Source organism: Somniosus microcephalus, chromosome 1 (genome assembly GCF_052327205.1).
Source record: "Somniosus microcephalus isolate GS21.2 chromosome 1, FLI_Smic_1.0, whole genome shotgun sequence".
NCBI classification, from domain to species: Eukaryota; Metazoa; Chordata; class Chondrichthyes; order Squaliformes; family Somniosidae; genus Somniosus; species Somniosus microcephalus.
The window spans coordinates 399,757,811-399,780,053 of record NC_140987.1 but is presented as its reverse complement, the minus strand read 5'-3'; the positions used below and the strand labels follow the sequence as shown (position 1 = coordinate 399,780,053).

Sequence of the window (22,243 nt, the reverse complement as noted above, 5' to 3'; positions counted from 1 at the left end):
GACACCAACTAGCTTGGTGCCGGTAGAACCCCGTGCTCAAGGTTGCGACCCTCCCAGTACCGCGCATGAAAGTACTGATCCGCCACAGACCAGCTCTGCACCTCCCTCTGAACAGAGGCAGTCCGACTTTGAACCTATTGGGGCTCGTACTCGAAGCCATGATCTCCCCGACCCTTCACAGGGCAATCCAGGCCACACGGACTCTGACCAATGGCCAACCGCATGTAAGCGGACCAGCGACCCTCTACGACGGGAATCCAAACGGGTGCGACTCTTCCTTGTTCGGCGGCTGCGGACCAAAAGGTAGACCACAGCCTCCTAATCCTGCAGGAGGGAAGAATGTGATAAAAATGCTAACTTCCGGGAAGTTATGTCATCACTTCCTGTGAACTATGAACTGTGAACTATGAACTGTGTACATACCTCACTTCCTGTTGGACTGGTATAAATACTGGTCTGTTCAGTATTGTAAGAGGCTTCTACCAGAGGCATGGTAAAGACCTCTCTTGTATATAGTGTGTTTATAAGTTACTTAAAGCTTACTTTAAAGTTACTTGATGGTAAGTCTCCTTTTTCTTACATCAGATTCCAACTAAACTTCCACCCTTCGTGTTTCGGATCCACCCAGGATTACAAATATCTCCAAGATATTCATCGTTCCTTGAACTACTGCTCTCGCCGCATCTTGTGATCCATGCTCAACACCATGCGGCGCCACATGAACACTCTCGACCTCTCTCTTCAGCAACACCAATGCACTCTATCTCAAAGCTGTCCATTTCATCCTTCGACTCATCCGACGCGTCAACAAAAAACTTTTTTTCTTCCTTTCTGATGTCAAGGATCTCAAGCTTCATCAACTCTTGGACACTAACGCCCCTCCGGAACCTTCTTCCCCTTCACTTTCCTATGACCCCATCCCTTCTTCCAATCTCACCCCCTGCCGTGTTTTCACTATCCCCTCTGACCTTCCCCTCTCTGACCCCGAACGATCAGTCCTCAGCAAAGGCCTGAGCTTCATCCCCTTCTGCCCCCATCTCAATGAATTTCGAGCTTGACACGATGCTGAGCTCTTTTTCCGTCGCCTTCGTCTCCATGCCCACTTCTTTGGCCAGGAGTCTTCCCCCCGCACAGCTTACCCTTTCTCCTGCTTTCAAAATTCTCATTCTATATGGACCCCTCCCTCTGGCCTCTTACCGTCTCTAGATCTTTTCATTGCTAACTGCCGACGTGACCTCGGCCGTCTCAATTTCTCTGCTCCCCTCTCTCACTCCAACCTACTTCCCTCTGAACTTGCAGCACTCCGTTCTCTCTGATCTAACCCTAACATTATCATTAAACCTGCTGATAAGAGTGGTGCTGTTGTTGTTTGGCGAATCGACCTCTACCGTGCGGAAGCTGAATGCCAATTCTCCTCCTCCTCCTCCTACCTCCGCCTGGACCATGACCCCACTAGCAAACATCAAGCCATTGTTTCCAAAACTGTCGCTGACCTCATTTCCTCTGGAGATCTTCCCCCCGCGGCCACCAACCTCATAGTCCCCCAACCCTGCACAGCCCACTTCTACCTCCTTCCCAAGATCCACAAACAGGACTGCCCTGGTAGACCCATCGTTTCAGCCTGTTCTTGCCCCACAGAACTTATCTCTTCCTATCTCGACTCTATTTTTTCTTCCCTTGTCCAGTCTCTTCCCACCTACATTCACGACTCTTCCGATGCCCTCCATCACTTTAACAGTTTCCAGTTTCCTGGCCCCAACTGTCTCCTTTTCACTATGGACATCCAATCCCTCGACACCTCCATCCCCCACCAGGATGGCCTGAGGGCACTCTGCTTCTTCCTTGAACAGAGGCCCAACCAGTCCCCATCCACCACCACCCTCCTCTGCCTGGCTGAACTTGTTCTCACATTGAACAACTTCTCCTCTGACTCCACTCACTTCCTCCAAATTAAAGGTGTTGCTATGGGAACCCACATGGGTCCTAACTATGCCTGCCTTTTCATGGGATACGTGGAACATTCTTTGTTCCAGTCCTACTCAGGTCCCCTCCCTCACCCCTTTTTCCGGTACATTGATGACTGTATCGGTGCCATTTCCTGCTCTCGCCCTGAACTAGATAAGTTAATTCACTTTACTTCCAATTTCCACCCTTCCCTCATCTTCACATGGTCCATCTTCGACTCTTCTCTTCCCTTCCTTGACTTCTCTGTCTCCATTGCTGGCCATCGGCTTTCTGCAAACATCCACTACAAGCCCACTGACTCCCACAGCTACCTGGACTACACTTCCTCCCACCCCGCTTCCTGTAAGGACTCTATTCCATTCTCCCAGTTTCCCCATCTCCGCCGTGTCTGTTCTGACGATGCCACCTTCCATACCAGTGCTTCCGACATGTCTTCCTTTTTCCTCAACCGAGAATTTCTCTACTGTGGTTGACACGGCCCTTGACTGTGTCCGTTCCATTTCCCGCACTTCTGCTCTGACCCCTTCCCCTCCCTCCCAGAACCATGATAGGGTTCCTTGTCCTCACCTTTCACCCCACCAGCTTCCACATTCAATGGATCATTTCCATCACATCCAACGTGATCCCACCACCAAACGCATCTTCCCCTCACCTCCCCTTTCAGCATTCCGAAGGGACCGCTCCCTCCGCGACACTCTGGTCCACTCCTCTATCACCCCTAACAGCCCTTCCCCTTCGCCTGGCACCTTCCCGTGCAAGCGCAAGAGATGCAACACATGCCCTTTTACCTCCTCCCTTCCCACTGTCCAGGGCCCCAAACACCCCTTCCAGGTGAAACAGCGATTTACTTGTTCTTCTTGCAATTTAGTATACTGTATTCGCTGCTCACGATGCGGTCTCCTCTGCATTGGGGAGACCAAACGCAGATTGGGCGACCGCTTTGCGGAACACCTCCGTTCAGTCCGTAAGGATGACTCTGAGCTTCCGGTCGTCTGTCACTTCAATTCACCGCTTCACTCCCACTCTAATCTCTCTGTCCTCGGCCTATTACATTGTTCCAATGAAGCTCAGCGTAAGCTCGAGGAACAGCACCTCATCTTTCGAATAGGCACTTTACAGCCCTCTGGACTCAACATTGAGTGCAACAATTTCAAACTACAACCCCTGCCCACATTTTTCATGCTGTATGATTTTGCCATTCCCATTTGCAACATTTTATCTTTCCTGCCTCTTACAAAAGCACAGATTGTTCCTTCAATTCCTCCCCCCGCACCCCCACCCCTGTCTCTGTACCTGCTTAATATCTGTTACATCTCCAGCTTTTTCCAGTTCTGATGAAGGGTCCCAGACCTGAAACCTTAACTCTGCTTCTCTCTCCACGGATGCTGCCTGGCCTGCTGAGCTTTTTCAGCATTTTCTGTTGTTATTTCAGATTTCCAGCATCTGCAGTATTTTGCTGTAGCAAAAGTAAGTGTTGGTCCCTTAGAGGTTGAGACAGTAGAATTTATAGTGGAGAATAAGGAAATGGCAGAGACTTTAAACAAATATTTTGTAGTTGTCTTCACAGTAGAAGACACAAAAAGCATACCAAAAATAGTAGGGAACAAGGGGCTAATAAGAGTGAGGAACTTAAAGTAATTAATATCAGTAGAGAACAAGTACTTGAGAAACTAATGGGACTAAAAGCCAACAAATCCCCTGGACCTGATGGCCTTCGTCCTCGGGTTCTAAAAGAGGTGGCTGCAGAGATAGTGGATGCATTGGTTGTAATCTTCCAAAATTCCCTAGATTCTAGAACAGTCCCAGTGGATTGGAAGGTAGAAAATGTAACTCCGCTATTCAAGAAAGGAAGGAGTAAGAAAACTAATGACCAGTTAACCTGATATCAGTCATCGGGAAAATGCTGGAATCCATTATTAAGGAAGTGGTAACAGGGCACTTAGAAAATCATAATATTATTAGGCAGAGTCAACATGGTTTTATGAAAGGGAGATCGTGTTTAACAAATTTATTAGAGTTTTTTGAGGATGTAACGCGTAGGGTAGATAAAGAGGAACCCGTGGATGTAGTATATTTGGATTTCCAAAAGGCATTCGATAAGGTGCCACATAAAAGGTTGCTATGCAAGATAAGGGCTCATGGGGTTGGAGGTAATATGTTAGCATGGATAGAGGATTGATTAACGGACAGAAAACAGAGAGTAGGGATAAGCGGGTCATTTTCCTATTGGCAGGCTGTAATGAGTGGGGTGCTGCAAGGATCAGTGCTTGGGTCTCAGCTATTTACAATCTGTATTAATGACTTGGATGAAGGGATTGAGTGGAATGTATCCAAGTTTTCTGACGATACAAAGCTAGGTGGGAAAGTAAGCTGTGAGGAGGACACAAGGGCCTAGAAATTCAGTCACGCCACTTCTGGGGCGCTAAAGTCGGGCGGGCGCTAAAGTTAGCGCCCGCCGGAAAGTGTAGGCCACTTCGCCGAAATTCAGTAGATTTGGCCAAGGAGTTTGGGCGAGCGCTGAAACTGGCGTTGCACTCCTATCTTTAGGCGCTAAGCCGGCGGTGCGGACTGATAACGCCGAGGCCGGGCGCAGCGCAGGTGCGGTCATGTTTTGATTGACAGCAGACACCCTGACGCCGGCCAGCTCTTAAAGGGGGAAGGGTCGACTTTGTCTGCTGCCACGCCCTGGATAGCGGAGCCCTGCAGCTAGGCCTGAACACTGCTGGTGGACCCAAATAGCGCCTGAAGCCATGCAGAAGGCCCGTGAACGAGCGCAGCGCTTCTCAGAGCATGCTTTGAGGGTGCTGCTTAAGGCTTTTGAAAAGAGAAGAGAGATCTTGTGCCCGGACAGTGGCAAGAAGGCTCCCAGGAGGCAGTACAGGAGAGCCTGGAGGGAAATCGCCCACAGGGTGTCATCCACCAGCAATGTCCCCAGGAGTGCGGACCAATGCCGCAAGAAGTACAACGACCTCACTCGGATGGTCAGGGTGAGTACCCTTTCCAGTGTCCTCCTCATCCTTGCATGTGCACCTCACATTATGGGCAAAGGGACCTCAAAGGCCTAATGGCCATCCCTCCTCCCGCAGCTATGGCACTGGCATGATCATCAATAGCACTTTCTGCACTTTACACACTGGCCAAGCTATTCGACCATGGGAGGCAGTGCACACAACAACAGGGCACCACACTGGCCATGCTATTCGACCATGGGAGGCAGTGCGCACAACAACAGGGCACCACACTGGCCATGCTAATCGACCATGGGAGGCAGTGCAGACAACAACAGGGCAACACACTGTACTTAGAGGCCGTCCTTTCTCTTGCAGGCCAAGCTGGCCAAGAATATGAAGAGCCGGAATGTCACCGGGGGAGGCCGTGGCCAGTTCCAGGAGCTCAGTGACCTGGAGGAGCGCGTGGCTCGACTCATGCGTGGCCGGGTGGTTGGCCCCGTTGCTATTGGAGATGCCGACCCTGTGCTGGGCCCCAATGGTAAGGACATGACCGTTTGGACCTCTCTCGTTCCCCTTGCGCTTCAGATCTACATCCTTTGCCACTGTCCGACCAATGCGCATAATGCCACCACTCATGCCTCCCTCGCTGACGCCCTGCCCTCACTCTAAAGCTACTCTTGTGCCTTCCTGCTTTCAGCTGGTGAGGAGGAGGTCCATGAAGCTGAGAGTGCCAGTCCCTCGGAAGAGGAGGACGACGAGGACCAAGAGGAAGGCGGCACATCGGGGGAACCCTCATCCGCGCCAGGGGATGGCAATGGAGGGGACATGTCTTGCCTGGAGGAGAGCCAGGGGGAAGTGTTGCAGGGGGGTGCAGCTCCTGGGCCCAGTGGCGTCCAGGCAGGCGGGAAGGGTCGGGCAGCACGGCTGCCTTCTCCCCAGAGGGGGGAAGTGTTGCAGGGAAGGGCAGTTGCTGGGCCCAGTGGCGTCCAGGCACACGGGAAGGGTCGGGCAGCTCGGCGGCCTTCTCCCTAGATGGAGAGTCCGCCCTCCAGTCCAGAGACGGTCCTCGCCCAGGAGGTGCGCCTCCTTGATGAAATGTCCGCGGCCTCCGAGCGGCGCCACAACGAGTTCATGGGGGTTGTGGGACAGTTGCCTCAGGCCATTGAGACCTTGGCTCATAGTGTGGCCGCTTTCGGGGACTCACAGGCCAGGGGTGTCGAGCAACTCGCGGCAGCACAGGCCAGGGGTGTCGACCAACTCGCGGCAGCACAGGACGCGAGTCGCGAGTTCATGAGTGGTGCCGTGCAGACACTGGCTGATCTGATGCGGGCACAGAACAGGGCAGTTCGGGCACTCACTTCTGCCACACTCGCTGTGTCACGGAAGCATCGACAGGGCACCCGCCGCCCTGCTGCAGCACAGCGGTCTGGCCTCCACCAGATTGCTGCGCTTGCTGCAGTGCCAGCCCGGCCGAGTGCCAATGTCTCTGGCGACCAGCGAGCACCTGGCATCAGCCAGCTTGCCCCCATTGCTGCAGCCGCCACTGCCACTCCCCCAGCCAAGGTGCGACGAGCTGCTGCAGAGACTGATGCTGCCCAGCCACAGCTGCAGCAGTCAGCAGCCGGACCCTCCAGGGCCAGACCTCGTCTAGGCCGACCCCCAAGGGCATCTGCCGTTACGCATTGCGGCCCTCAGGAGCCTTTCCCCAGCCTTCCAACATCCACAGGGCCCAGGTTGAGGTGGAGCAACAGGTCGGGCAGGGGCCGGAGAAGCCTGCACAAGGACTCGCCCTCTCGGCACACCAAGTAGAGGGTGTCGGCAACTGTTTTTTTTTATATGGGGGTGTTTGTGTTCTGGAGGGGGGGGGGCTTATTTTGGAAAGGCCGAAGATGAAGGCCAATTGGATTGACAAGTTTTGTTATTCCTCCCCAGGTTGTGGGAGTGAGATATGTTTTTCACTGTTTTTTGGGGGTCTTGTCTGTTTTTCTGTTTCATGTGGGAAGGGCCCTGAGTTTGTTAAATAAAGCTTTTTATTTATTCAGCTTGTCCAGGTGTCATGTTTCAAGTGGTTGTTGCGTTAACCGGCTGAGGGCTTGCGGAGCGGCTGCATTCAGGTGTGTTCATCGCCACAAGCCATTCCCTGACAGGGGGCCTAGAAGTGTCGTTCAATAAGCCGCCGGCGGACGGCCCTTGGACCTTGTGGCTCCCTTCTGGGCTGGTACTCCTCCTCCTCCTCCTCCTCCTCCTCATGGTCCTCCTGCTCGTCCTCCTGAGGTGGTGGCCCAACGTGAGGTGGCAGTGCCTGAGTCCTGCGGATAGCCAGGTTGTGCAGCATGCAGCAAACGACGACGAACTGGGAGACTCTATCCGGCGAATACTGTAGAGATCCGCCGGATCGATCCAGGCAGCGGAACCGTTGCTTCAGGACGCCAATCGTTTGCTCTATGATGTTCCTTGTGGCTTGATGGCTTTCGTTGTATGCCTCCTCCGCAGGGGTCCTGGGCGCGCGGAGCGGGGTCATGAGCCATGTGCACAAAGGGTAGCCCTTGTCCCCAATAAGCCATCCCCTTGGTGGAGGCTGTGCCTCGAACATGTCAGCCACAGTAGTCTGGCGCAGGATAAATGCATCGTGGCTGCTTCCTGGAAAGCGGGCATTGACAGCTAGGATGCGCTGCCTGTGGTCACACACCAGCTGTACATTGAGGGAATGGTAGCCCTTCCGGTTGCGGTAATCCTCGGCATTGTCGATAGGTGCCCGCATAGCCACATGCGTGCAGTCAATGGCGCCCTGCACCATGGGGAAGTCGGCGATCCTGGCAAATCCGACTGCACGCTGCTCCTGCCTCTCTAGGGTCATGGGGAAGGAGATGAATTGGTGTCTCCTTGCGAAAAGGGCATCGGTGACCTGCCGGATGCAGCGATGCACGGCGAACTGGGAGATGTTCGCTATGTCCCCAGCAGCGGCTTGGAAGGAGCCGCTTGCATAAAAGTTCAGAGCCACCATGACCTTCACTTCCACCGACAGAGACGTCCTGCACATCAGCTGTGGACGCAGATCTCTGTGAAGCAGCTGGCAGATCTCTGCAACCACCTCCCTTCTGAAGCGCAGCCTCTTAACACAATGCGCGGCAGTCATGGTGAGATAGGACACCTGCTGCCGGTATTCCCTGAGTGGGTAAGGCCTACGTTGCCGACGCCTGATGGCCCCTCTGCGTCTAGGCATGGCTGCCCCTCTCACACAGCGTCTGCAAGCCCTTCGCACATAATGCTGGAACTGAGGGTTGGAACCCCATGCAGCCCCCATAATAAACTTGCAAACAGTGAAATCACAAAGAGTCAAATTTCCAAGCTCTGGCCAGAAGCCAAAAATACCTCTCCTATGTTGTCCCAAATCAGTAAGGTCTGTTCCTTGGTCTCTGTCCAGAAATCCAAAGCACTAAAGTCATTGCAGCAAAATGGCTGGCCTTTATAGTTCAGTGTAAGTGCCCTTTAATTAGCGCTCCCCGAGGCCCGCAGGGCCTCTGCTGCGTTCCACTTCACAGTTCTTAACAGCGCCGCGCCCACATTGGGCGGGCGCCACTGAATTTCCGGTTTGGGGCGCACAAACAGCGTTGCACGACGAAATGACATCATAAGCTGCACGCGCAGCTGAGCGGGCGCAAACACTTTGCGCCAGCGCTAAATGTCAACTGAAGTTGGGCGTTGGCGCAGACCGGCCTGCGCCCGGGCACTAAGTGCCTAGCGCTGGAAATCTACCCCTCTTATGGCGTTAACGGCTGGCGAACGCAACTGAATTTCTAGGCCAAGGAGCCTGCAAAGTGATATAGACAGGTTAAGTGAGTGGGCAATAAGGTGGCAGATGGAGTATAATGTGAGGAAACGTGAGGTAGGAAGAATAGAAAAGCAGAATTTTTTTAAATGGTGAGAAACTATTAAATGTTGGTATTCAGAGAGATTTAGGTGTCCACGTGCAGGAAACACAGAAAGTTAGCATGCAGGTACAGGTACAGCAAGCAATTAGGAAGGCAAATGGCATGTTGGCCATTATTGCAAAGGGGTTGGAGTATAAGAGTAAGGAAGTCTTACTACAATTATACAGGACTTTGGTGAGACCACACCTGGAGTACTGTACACAGTTTTGGTCTCCTTATCTGAGAAAGGATATACATGTCTTAGAGGCGGTGCAACAAAGGTTCACTAGATTGATCCCTGGGATGCGAGGGTTGTCCTATGAGGAGAGATTGAGTAGATTGGGCCTATACTCTCTGTGGTTTAGAAGAATGAGAGATGATCTCATTGAAATATACACGATTCTGAAGGGGATTGACAGGGTAGATGCTGAGAGGTTGTTTCCCCTGGCTGGAGAGTCTAGAACTAGGGGGCATTGTCTCAGGATAAGGGATCAGCTATTTAAGACTGAGATGAAGAGAAATTTCTTCACTCAGAGGGTTGTGAATCTTTGGAATTTTCTACCCCAAAGGGCTGTGGATGCTGAGTCATTGAATATATTCAAGGCTGAGATAGATAGGTTTTTGGACTCTAGGGGAATCAAGGGATATGGGGATCGGGCGGGAAAGTGGAGTTGAGGTCTAAGAGCAGCCATGATCTTATTGAATGGTGGAACAGGCTCGAAGGGCCGTACGGCCTACTCCTGCTCCTAATTCTTATGTTCTTATACACTAGGATTCTGCCTGCCTCAAACAGTATGCAGTTAGTCCCGATGAAGCAAGGGGTGCGGCCCTTTCTCCGGGAATAACTTTGTGATGGAACATCAGATTTCCTCGCAGTAAACGGCAGGTGAAAGGGCTTGCTGAACTGCGTCGGGCAGTACCAAGGTAATTGGCTTTGCATACCAGCTATACATTAATTGAATAAAAGTCTTTCCTGTTCATAAAATGTAATGGGTTGTCATATCGGGCCTTGAGTGGCAATTGCTGTCAATTGCTCCTTGCACTGTGGGAATCCTGACAGTCTATAGAACTGGATAGGTCTCTCATGTTGTTGACATGGTTCCATTGGGAAGGATGTGAATTGTGTAGCCTTCCTGAATATAGTATTAGTGACCTTCTGGATGCAGTGATGAGCAGTTGCCTGACTAATGCAGCAAAGGTCACCTAATGCTACCTGGAAGGTCTAAGTAGAAAAGAAATTTAAGGCAGTGGTGACTATGACCGATACAGACAATTCTGTTCTCCACATGGAAGTGGGCTGTAGATCTACAGCCAACAGTTGACATATCTCCCTAATAGCTTCCCGGGGGGGGGGGGGGGCGGGGGGCGGGGGGGGGGGGAAGTGGCAGTGATGAAACGCAGCCTTCTGAGACAATGATGGTCAGAAAAATCTAGGTAAGACATTCTTGGTCTGTAGACCCTGGTGAGTGGGTATGTGAATACGGGAAAAAAGACACCTTCTGTGATGCCTCATTCTTGGAGTCTCCTGTCGAGCCCTTCTATGTCATCATCCTTCTCCTCTTCATTACATAATAGAGGATGGGCAGCATGGTGGCATAGTGGTTAGCACTGTTGCCTCACAGCGCCAGAGACACGGGTTCAAATCCGGCCTCAGGTGACTGTCTGTGTGGAGTTTGCACATTCTCCCTGTGTTTGCGTGGGTTTACTCCGGGTGCTCCGGTTTCCTCCCACAGTCCAAAGATGTGCGGGTTAGGTTGATTGGCCATGATAAAAAAAAAAATTGGCCCTTAGTGTTAGGGGGGATTAAATACGTGGGGTTACGGGGTTACGGGGATAGGGCTTGTGTGGGATGGCTGTCGGTGTAGGGACCGGGTGCTAGGGTTTGGATGATCAGCCATGATCTCGTTGAATGGCGGAGCAGGCTCGAAGGGCCGAATGGCCTACTCCTGCTCCTATCTTCTATGTTTCTATGATTGGGGAAATCCATGTCCTCAGTGCAACGCAGTGTACATTGAGCAGAACTGAATAAAACTAGCAGCAAAAGTTCTGACTAAACCGCTAAAGTACTGAAGAGGTTGATATCAGAGGCAAAGTAAACTCAACCTTCAGTAGCAGCAACGATACCTTCTTAGATCTCCTACCACCACTTATATAGTGGCAGGAATTATTTGGGGTGGGTTTGGGAAGAAGTTGGAGGAAATGGGTTAGAGAGGTTAGCCATGGCCCCTTGACACCATTTACATGCAGTGGATCAGTTTCCCAGTGGGCAGCAACTGGTGTTTTTTTAGGAGGATAATTTTGGTGCAGTTCTGAGGATGTAGCATTTAAGAACTTGTTTTACTCTGTTTTATGCCCTAAAACCAGTGGTAATTCAGAGGAGCATTCAGCCCAAGGTGTAATTTATTTACTTCACATCTGCCTTTACCTGGAAGAGTAAAGTTGTCCAAATGACATATCAGATTTCCAAAAATAGCAGCTATACAGTATGAAAATAAAACAGGAAATGGTTGAGACGCTCATATATATAGTATATAGAGCACATAGTCCAGAGCACTTGCATCCATGAGTCCCAAAGGAAATAGGGACTAAAATTACTGAAGTTTTACCTGACATTTTCATAGAATCATAGAAACTCACAGCACAGAAGGAGACTATTCGGTCCATCGTTCCCGTGCTGGCTCTTTGAAAGAGCAGTTGTGCTTAGTCCCACATCCCCGCTTTTTGTCCGTAACCCTGTAAGTTGCTCATCCTCAACTACCTGTCCAACTCCATTTTAAAATTATTTATGGAATCAGCTTCCACCACCTTTTCAGGTAGAACGTTGCAGATCCCAACAACTCTCTGAGTGAAAAGAATTCTCCTCATCTCTCCTCTAGATCTTTTCCAATGATTTTAAATCTATGACCTTTGGTTATTGACCCACTCACCAGAGGGATTAGTTTTTCCCTATTCTATCAAAACCTCTCATCATCCTGAAAATCTCTATTAGGTCACCTCTTAACCTACTCTGTTCCAAGGAGAACAGTCCTAACTTTTCCTATCTCTCCTCATAACTGAAGTCCCTCATCCCTGGTAACACCCTGGTAAACATCCTCTGTACCCTTTTTAAGGCCTTTACATCTTTCCTGAAGTGTGGTGCCCAGAATTGTCCACAATACTCCAGCTGAGGCCTAACCAGTGATTAAGTTTTCAGTTTGCGAATTCAGAAGATATTCTTGAGGATTGGAAAGTGACCAATCGAACTCAATTACTTAAAAAGGGTCAAGAGACATAACTAGAAACTATAGGACCAGTACGTTTAAATCAGCAATAACAACAGAAAATGCTGGAAACACTCGGCAGGTCAGGCAGCATCGAGGAGAGAGAAACAGAGTCAACATTTCGGGTCGAGGACCCTTCGTCAGAACTGAATTTAAATCAGCTGTAGGGAAAGTCTCAGAAATGATTTTGCCCAATCTAGTGTGTGAACGGTTGGAAAAGTAATTTGTTAAATGATAGCCAGCATGGATTCAGGAAAGGGAGAACATTTTTTATATAAATGCCAATTTCTAGTGATTTAAACTGATAGAGTTTTAATCCATATATCAACTACTTTGTGTTTTACATAAAAAATCAGCTTTCTTCACTGGTGTAGGTTGCCAGTATCAACCAATAGGATCAATGGGAGAACAAGAGTGAAGGCTGTTGCGACCAATCAGATTGGTTGCAGGTGGTGTAAAAGCTGTCAGAATCAGTCGGTCAAACATTACTTTCCCCTGTGGAGAGAGCAACAAAGGGGGCGATTTTGCCAGCCCTGGGGAGGCGGGCATGGAGGCGGGACTGCCGGGAAAATGGCTGAATTTGGGGGCGGGTGGCAAACCCGCCCTCAACCCACCTCCATGCCATCTTCTCAGGAGGCGGGTTGTCGTCACGCGCCAGGTTCCGTCTCCTTGGAGGCGGGAAGGGATTAAAGCCTATTAACTGCCTGTTAACAGGTAGTTAACAGGCAGAAAAAAGGATTATCCCCTTTTAGCCCTCACAAGTGCGGGCTCCCCGAAGACTCCAAAACCCGCCAGCTCAGCGAGACGAGTACTGGGTCTGCGGGGGTCGGTGGGGTGCAAAAGAGTGGTGTGAAGGTAAGCGATGGGTGCAAGAGTATAGAGGTGAGTATCTGAGGTAAGTCCTAAGTGTTTTTAAAAGTGTACTTACCTTTGTTTCTTCCTGCAGGCTTCAGTCGGTTTGTATGCGGAGAGTCTCGCACCTCCTTGTTGCGGATGAGAGATGGCCGCTGCATTCTCAGATGCAACAAACATCTCAATTCTGTAAAAGAAAGAAGGTTGATGAGGTCTTGTATGCAAGACCTCATCAAACTGCAGAGATTGTCACTGTTTGACAGCTTCACAGAGCTGTCAAACAATGACAATTCATCTGTCGAAAAATTTTGACAGATGAAATGTCATACTTTGACGTGCTCTGCAACCGGCTTTCCCTTAATTGGCCTGCTAAGCCTGCTGGGCGGGCTTAACAAGGTCAATCAAGGGAAAATAGTCCCACCTCCAACATGCCTCCATTCACAAAATCGCCCCCAAAGTTAATGTTTCAGGTCGATGACCTTACATCAGGACTGGTGAAAGAAAGGTCATCGACCTGAAACGTTAACTCTGTTTCTCTCTCCACAGATTGCACTAGAGAGGGTACAGAGGAGATTTACAAGGTTGTTGCTGGGAGTAGAGAATCTTAGCTATGAAGAAAGACTGGATAGGCTGGGTCTGTTTTCCTTGGAACAGAGGAGGCTGAGGGGAGACCTTATTGAGGTGTATAAAATTATGAGGGGCTTAGATAACATGGATAGAAAGGACCTATTTCCCTTAGCAGAGGGGTCAAAAACCAGGGGGCACAGATTTAAAGTAATTGGTGGAAGGTTTAGAGGGGATTTGAGGGGAAATGTCTTCACCCAGAGGGTTGTGGGGGTCTGAAACTCACTGCCTGAAAGGCTGGTAGAGGCAGGAACCCTAACCACATTTAAAAAGTACTTGGATGTGCACTTGGGATGCACTAACCTGCAGGGCTACGGACCAAGAGCTGGGAAGTGGGATTAGGCTGGATAGCACTTTGTTGGCCGGCGCGGACACGATGGGCCGAAATGGCCTCCTTCCGTGCTGTAACTTTCTATGATTCTATGCTGCCTGACCTGCTGAGCATTTCCAGCATTTTCTGTTTTTATTTCAGCTTTCCGGCATCTGCAGTATTTTGCTTTTGTATCACTTTCCCCTGTTGGTGGTTGTGCCCAAATTTGTGTCAGGGGAGTTTTAAGATGACTTGATAATTATTTTATTTTTGACTCAAAATAAATTATATATAACAAATAATGCAAGTTTTTAAGAACATTTTATTTTTCTCAACATAACTTTCTTTGGTGTTCCCAGTTGTTTTCTTTATTTTTATATTTCAAGATTGGCGACAGTTACTTTATAAAGAGGATGCGCCCTGCTGTGAACGCATTAACTGGTTTTATTTGAGCATTATTGTCACTATTGCGTGCAGCAACTGATTATGTTAAGTAATTTTGAAAGCTTTTTTCAGTGTGTTTACAGGACATAGCTTTGTTACCCTGTAATAACAGAAGACAACTGGCACCATCCATATTAGAGTCACTAACATCCATGGGGAAAGTGAGGATTTATATTAATAATCTATAATAAATTGCAAACCTCAGACTGGAGGCTGCCAGTTAGGTCCACCTGACAGCATAAAAATCAATGCTTGTTGGTGCAAACCATGTTCTTGTGCCCCTTGGTTTGTTTTTCTCCCACAGCAGCAATGTGGAGTGATTTTTATTTCCAGTGGAGTGATTTTTATTTCCAGTACAAAAGAGCTAGGTCAAAAGAGGAACATGGGCTGGACGTTATTGTTGCCAATAATAACAGCCAAACACACTCAATTAGATTTCTCTGTCCACTATTTAAAGCTTTACCCAATTATTTCCAATGGGTTATCCTTATCCTCCTTCCTGCCAGATAATTGCGTTTCTGCCTCTGGGCTGCCATGTGGTCCAGGACGGGGACAGGTTTTTTTCATATTTCAAATATTTATAGCCCTTCCAAGAGAAGTTATATTTGGCTTGAAAGGCAGAATTAGGCAGCAGGCTCAAAACTGCCAGGAATTCAGCCAATTCAACACCGGCTGATAATCCAATCTGAGATCTTCTGGTCGAGATGGTTTAATGCTGGTGAAATGTGATTGTTCAACTCTGATAACCTCAACACAATAATGGCACACAGATAAGAAATCTAAAAGTAGTGCCATAAATTGACTAAAACAAATGCAAAAGTACAGGAGCACTCCTGAAAAGCGAACAAAAGGCTTTCCATCAGACCAAAAAAGAACTTGATTTCAACATTGAAGACTGTCGCCAAGCAGCTCAGCGCTGCTGTACAATTCTGGAGCGGTGCAAGAGTAGAGTCAGTTCGCTGATCCTGACACATAATTCCAGGACAAATCCGAGCAGCGAAACCTGAATAAAATGTCAGAATTAGCATTTAAAGCGCATAGCTTCTGAACGAAGCTTTCCAAACGTCCCGGGCTGGATAGGTGGGTTCTGATCGTTGTGATCCACGTCAGAAGCAAGACTTATTGTGAAGTTTGGTCCGAGCCGGTCTCTGCCCCGACTGTACTGCGGGATAAACCAGTCCCACCTCCGACTGCACCTGGGGATGGGGGTCGTATTTATTTCCCGACTCGATTCCCGATTTCCTGAACAATTCCCCCAACACCACCCACCCCTCCTCCAACTCCAGAAACATTTCTCCGGGTTGCGATCAGATTCTTACCGCTCGGACTCGCTCTTCCCCTTCTATCCCGATCTCTGCTCCTCTCCTCTCCGGCCCCGTCCCTTCTCGCTCGGTCTCCTTTTCTCCTGAATTTCTAAGTCCGATAAAGTTTGAATCCGCGAGAAGAGGCTGCCCTTGGGATACGAACCCACGGAATAACCTTCCGGCGCAGCGATCACACTGGGAACTTGGCTCAGCAATGGGAGTGTCCACCAACAGGTGGGTCGGTGACGGAGTGCAAGTCCTCGGAGATCCCGAGCAATAGAAGACGCTGTGGGACTGCAAATGCAACAGTATGAATCCAGCATCACGACATTTATGAACGAGATAAAGTATGTGGGAGTGAAATGCCGAGCGACAGCCAGTGCCAGTCCTCCGGCCAGTGAAATCATGAACAGAGCAAATACCATATGCTTGAATTAACCAGAGTGACAGGCTTTATCACTAAAACAGTGACCAGTGTGCAACACTGTAGGGTTAAAATAGTGAATCGTTTCAATGCACATCGACCAATTTTTGAATATAATAATAGCAGTGTAGATACTATTTGTTTGTTATAGCGATGGTACCCTTACCCTGGGAACTATAACAATAAGAAAGAACTAACTTGCATTGATATAAGAATCAGGTATTGGAGGTGCTGCAGTGAAGGGTGGCCTTACTTCGAGAGAAGTACTGCCAGAGCAGCATGGATGGTGGTAATGGAAGATGTAAATGCAGTTTCACTTGTGGCTCAAAAGTGAGGGTGCTACCAACTGAGCCACAGCCGGCACATAAACATGTAGAGAAGGTGGTGGTGCACTTTGGCCGGAATTTTGAAGTTTCTGACCTGCCCGGAGTGGGGTCCGGTAGACCGCGGGAAATTCGGAAGTCCGGGTTGCATGCTGTGGAGTTTTAATTCCTGCTCCTCCCAGCCCACAAGGATTGTTCCCCGAGGCCGTGCTCGCCTCGCTGCAGCTACTGGGAATCCCGAGGCCCGGGATCCCCAGCCGATAGCAAGTTAAAGCAGAGGCTTCAGGGCCTCATTTATCATATTTAAAGTGCCAACCCACCTCCTGGCAGCGGGTTGGCTGCCCGCTCCCCGTCCCCCCTGAGTAAAAGCCAAATGTGGGCGGGTTGGGGTCGGGATTTAGATTGTTAATACTTTAACTTCCCCCCTCCACCCCCAACCCACTTGTTTTTTCAGGCTAAAATTCTCCCCTTTGGCTCTCAAGCTTCACTTTCCAACATATGTCACTTTTATATTTACTTACAGGAGAAATCTGCAGATAACATGGCCAGCACATATAGATGGCAGGAAAGATCATCAATGCCACAGGCAGACATTTCAATAATTTACTCAAATGTTTTAAGGAGTGTTTTAGTGTAAGCATTGTAAAGTATGTCCTTCCTCTACTCCGTCAAATGGTCAGGAGAGGAGATGGTGGAGCCCAGCAAACAACTAAGCACCTCACAGCATCCTGCATCACCCATTCATACATTGGCAAGATATAAACATTGCAGGGAGTAAGTTCAAGAGTTGCAGGAGGGAACAACTGGTGAAATAAAAACACAAGTGAGGAGGAGGAAGTGCAGCTGAAATTCCAGGAGGCCACTCTGCAGTGGAGCCCCCATTGCCCGAGATCATAAGCTACCGTTATAACTTGGGCTCTACAGATGTTAGACCCATAGCCTTAGCCATGTTGGGGAATCAGCTTGAAACAGCCATCACACAGGACTTCATTGCTGTGCAGCAGTCTGTTCTCGCACAGATTTGTAGCTATGCTGAGGGAGTGCCCAGCAGCGATTCACATCGCTTCCTCCTCCCAGTGGGAGAACACTCAGAAAAGAAGTGGAAGACACACAACATACACTTTCAAGAAGGGGAAACATCAGGTTAAAGTGCACCTGCACCATATGCTCTATGGTTTGAGAAAAGTTGGATTGACTGAAACTGTAATGAATCCTACAATTCTTTTGGCATGGGAAACATGAAGGTTGTTATGGAGAAATGATGGAGCATTCAGGGATCTAGATACAGGGCTGAGTCCAGTGGAAGGAAGGTTTCATTAAGTCAGGGTACTGGGCACATGTGGAGATGACTGTTCTGTTTTGGAAGTATAAAGCATTTAAGTTTCACTGTTAGACCCTGTCTGATGACTCTTGCTGAATGAGCTCATTATTGCACAACCAATTCCTCGAACTTGTAGCTGATCTTATCTTTCTCCTCTCTTGTCGCTGCCTTTCTCCTCTCTTGTTGCTGTCTTTCTCCTCTCTTGTCGCTGCCTTTCTCCCCTCTTGTTGCTGTCTTTCTCCTCTCTTGTCGCTGCCTTTCTCCTCTCTTGTCGCTGTCTTTCTCCTCTCTTGTCGCTGTCTTTCTCCTCTCTTGTCGCTGTCTTTCTCCTCTCTTGTCGCTGTCTTTCTCCTCTCTTGTCGCTGTCTTTCTCCTCTCTTGTTGCTGTCTTTCTCCTCTCTTGTCGCTGTCTTTCTCCTCTCTTGTCGCTGCCTTTCTCCTCTCTTGTCGCTGTCTTTCTCCTCTCTTGTCGCTGTCTTTCTCCTCTCTTGTCGCTGTCTTTCTCCTCTCTTGTTGCTGTCTTTCTCCTCTCTTGTCGCTGTCTTTCTCCTCTCTTGTCGCTGTCTTTCTCCTCTCTTGTTGCTGTCTTTCTCCTCTCTTGTCGCTGCCTTTCTCCTCTCTTGTCGCTGCCTTTCTCCTCTCTTGTCGCTGTCTTTCTCCTCTCTTGTCGCTGTCTTTCTCCTCTCTTGTTGCTGTCTTTCTCCTCTCTTGTCGCTGTCTTTCTCCTCTCTTGTTGATGCCTTCCTCCTCTCTTGTTGCTGCCTTTCTCCTCTCTTGTTGCTGCCTTCCTCCTCTCTTGTTGCTGTCTTTCTCCTCTCTTGTTGCTGCCTTTCTCCTCTCTTGTTGCTGTCTTCCTCCTCTCTTGTTGCTGCCTTCCTCCTCTCTTGTTGCTGCCTTCCTCCTCTCTTGTTGCTGTCTTTCTCCTCTCTTGTTGCTGTCTTTCTCCTCTCTTGTTGCTGTCTTTCTCCTCTCTTGTTGCTGCCTTCCTCCTCTCTTGTTGCTGTCTTCCTCCTCTCTTGTTGCTGCCTTTCTCCTCTCTTGTTGCTGCCTTTCTCCTCTCTTGTTGCTGTCTTTCTCCTCTCTTGTTGCTGTCTTTCTCCTCTCTTGTTGCTGCCTTTCTCCTCTCTTGTTGATGCCTTCCTCCTCTCTTGTTGCTGCCTTTCTCCTCTCTTGTTGCTGCCTTCCTCCTCTCTTGTTGCTGTCTTCCTCCTCTCTTGTTGCTGTCTTCCTCCTCTCTTGTTGCTGCCTTTCTCCTCTCTTGTTGATGCCTTCCTCCTCTCTTGTTGCTGCCTTTCTCCTCTCTTGTTGCTGCCTTTCTCCTCTCTTGTTGCTGCCTTTCTCCTCTCTTGTTGCTGTCTTTCTCCTCTCTTGTTGCTGTCTTTCTCCTCTCTTGTTGCTGCCTTTCTCCTCTCTTGTTGCTGTCTTTCTCCTCTCTTGTTGCTGTCTTTCTCCTCTCTTGTTGCTGTCTTTCTCCTCTCTTGTTGATGCCTTCCTCCTCTCTTGTTGATGCCTTCCTCCTCTCTTGTTGCTGTCTTTCTCCTCTCTTGTTGCTGTCTTTCTCCTCTCTTGTTGCTACCTTTCTCCTCTCTTGTTGCTGTCTTTCTCCTCTCTTGTTGCTGTCTTTCTCCTCTCTTGTTGCTGTCTTCCTCCTCTCTTGTTGCTGCCTTCCTCCTCTCTTGTTGCTGCCTTCCTCCTCTCTTGTTGCTGTCTTTCTCCTCTCTTGTTGCTGCCTTTCTTCTCCTGTCTGAATCATGGTTAGGCTCCTTTGTAGAGTAAATAATGAACACAGCAGGCTACAATTATCTTGGAACCTTAGCTTGCTTGTACTGTAGCACTCCTCTTGATTTGTCAAAGCATCAGAAACATTGTTTAAGGCTGCCAAAAGCATGCTTTACTAAGATCCTGTTGGAAGTATGTACCAAAAGGTAGTTAGGCACTAGTCGGTCATTCTGTACCCTCTCCAAAACTAAGATGTTCCTACTGTAGTGACTAGAACTGTATTCAATACAGCTGGGACTGAATCAGTGCTCTTTATATTCTCTGCACCCTCTCGAGTGCCTCTATATCTTTTTTATAATATGGTGACCAGAACTGCATGCAGTACTCTAAGTGTGGTCTAACCAAGGTTCAATACAGGTTTAGCATATCTTCCCTATTTTTCAATTCTATCCCTCTAGAAATAAACCCTAGTGCTTGGTTTGCTTTTTTTTATGGCCTTGCAAACCTGTGGTGCCACTTTTAGTGATTTGTGTATTTGTACTCCGAGATCCCTTTGTTCCTCTACCCCACCTAGACTCACACCCTCCAAGTGATAAGTGACCTCCCTATTCTTCCTACCAAAATGTAATACCTCACATTTATCTGTGTTGAACTTCATTTGCCAATTATTTGCCCATTCTGCAAGTTTATTAATGTCTTCCTGTAATTTGTTGCAGTCCTCCTCAGTATTGACTACCCACCCCCCCCCCCCCCCCAATTTGGTATCATCCACAAATTTAGAAGTTGTGTTTTTGATTCTAAAGTCTAAATAGTTAATGTAAATTGTGAACAGCAGTGGTCCCAGCACTGATCCTTGTGGACCACCACTACCCACCTTCTGCCACTGTGAATAGTTACCTTTTACTCCCACTCTCTGTTTTCTGTCTTGAAGCCAGCTAGCAATGCATTTTGCTACCTGTCCCCTGACTCCGCATTCTCTGACCTTATTCATCAGTCTATTATGGGGTACCTTATCGAAGGCCTTTTGAAAATCTAGATAAATTACATCTACTGTATTACCCTTGTCTACTCTCTCTGTCACCTCTTCAAAAAATTCAATAAAGTTGGTCAAGCAAGATTTTCCCTTTTGAAATCCATGCTGACTATTCATTATTATACTTTTTGTTTCTAGATGTTCTTCTATTCTCGCCTTTAGTAGGGATTCCATTATATTTCCTACCACCGATGTTAAGCTGACTGGTCTATAATTCCCTGGACATGTTCTATCCCCCTTCTTAAATATAGGTATTACGTTAGCTATCCACCAGTCCTCTGGCACTACACCTTTTTCTAACAAATTATTAAATATTGTAGTAATGCCTCTGCTATCTCTTCCCTTGATTCTTTTAAAATGCATGGATGCAATCCAGGGGTTTTATCCTCTTTGAGTTTGATAAGTTTATTTTATACATCCCCTTTTAATATTAAATGCACTTATCCATTACTCATCTCATCATCCAACGTCATGTCCACCTGTTCTATCTTCCTGGTAAATAACAAAACAAAATAATGATTTAATACTTCTGCCATCTCCCTATCGTTACCTGTGGTATTGTCCTGTCTGTCCCTTAATGGCCCTATTCCCATCCCAACCTTCCTTTTTTTATTGATGTACCTGTAAAATGTTTTACTATTTTGTTTTATATTCCTTGATAATTTAATTTCATAGTTCCTCTTTGCCTTCCTAATTGTTTTTTTGACTTCTCTCCTAATCCCATCGTATTCTCTCTTCTCATGCACTCCTCTGCTGTCTATGTACTTAATGTATGCCTCTTTGCTTATCCTCAATTGTTCCCTTACGTCTTGATTCATCCATGGAGTCTCATTAGTGTTTAGTTTGTTCTTTCCTTTTAGCAGAATATATTTTCCCTGCACTTTGTTGAACACCGTTTTAAATGTTTTCCATTGTCGTTATACATCATTGTTTGCCAATATTGTTGCCCATTTTATCTTCCCAAGTTCTATTCTCAGCCCCTCAAAATCAGCTTTTCTCCAATCTATTAACCTGGCTTTTGTCATACTTATGTCCTTCTCTATTATCATCTTAAATGTATTATATTATGGTCACTATTGCCTATATGTTCATCTATTTTACTTCTCTTATCTGCTCTGGCTCATTCCCCATAACTAGATCCAATAGTAAATCCTCCATTGTTGGGCTTTTTACATATTGGGTTAGAAAGGAGTCCTGTACACATTGTAGGAACTCTTATTCCCTTTACCTACCCTTCTGTCCAATTAATATCGGGGTAGTTGAAATCCCCCATGATTATTATTCTATGTTTTTTACTCATTTCTCTAATTTGTCTGCATATTTCTTCCTCCACCTCCCTTCCACCATTAGGTGGTCAAAAGACTATGCCTATTAGTGTGTTTGATCCTTTATTATATTTTATCTTTATCCATATAGATTCTACTTTTGTCTTGCTGATATCTATGTCCCTTTTTTCTACTGCCATTATGTTATCCCTAATAAATACAGTTACGCCACCTCCCCTTTTTCCCTCTCTATCTTTTCTAAATATGTTATATCCTGCAATGTTTAATTCCCAGTCCTGATTTTTCTGCAGCCATGTCTCAGTAATCCCTACTATGTCTGGTTCCTCCCAACACAGGATTGCCTCCAGCTCCCCTGTTTTATTACAGACACTGTGTGCATTGCTGTACAGACAGTTTAACTCATTTTAATAGGATTTCCTCTCACTTTATGTTTAACCATCTTTTTAGACTCCTGTTCTATAACTCTATTTGCTCCCTTGCCGTCAATGTCCTCCCTTACTTTATTCTTTCCTATGC

At 47.8% G+C, this 22,243-nt stretch overlaps 1 protein-coding gene across 1 annotated transcript in view; it reads right to left on the bottom strand.

The window, feature by feature from the left end:
• fhdc2 (FH2 domain containing 2) overlaps positions 1 to 15,957 on the bottom strand; it is an 89,126-nt gene extending 73,169 nt beyond the window's left edge. The window contains exon 1 of the mRNA XM_085997961.1: positions 15,637 to 15,957. The gene's annotated coding sequence lies outside the window, so the exon portion shown is untranslated. The remainder of the gene's footprint in view (positions 1 to 15,636) is intronic.
• Positions 15,958 to 22,243: the final 6,286 nt, after the last annotated feature.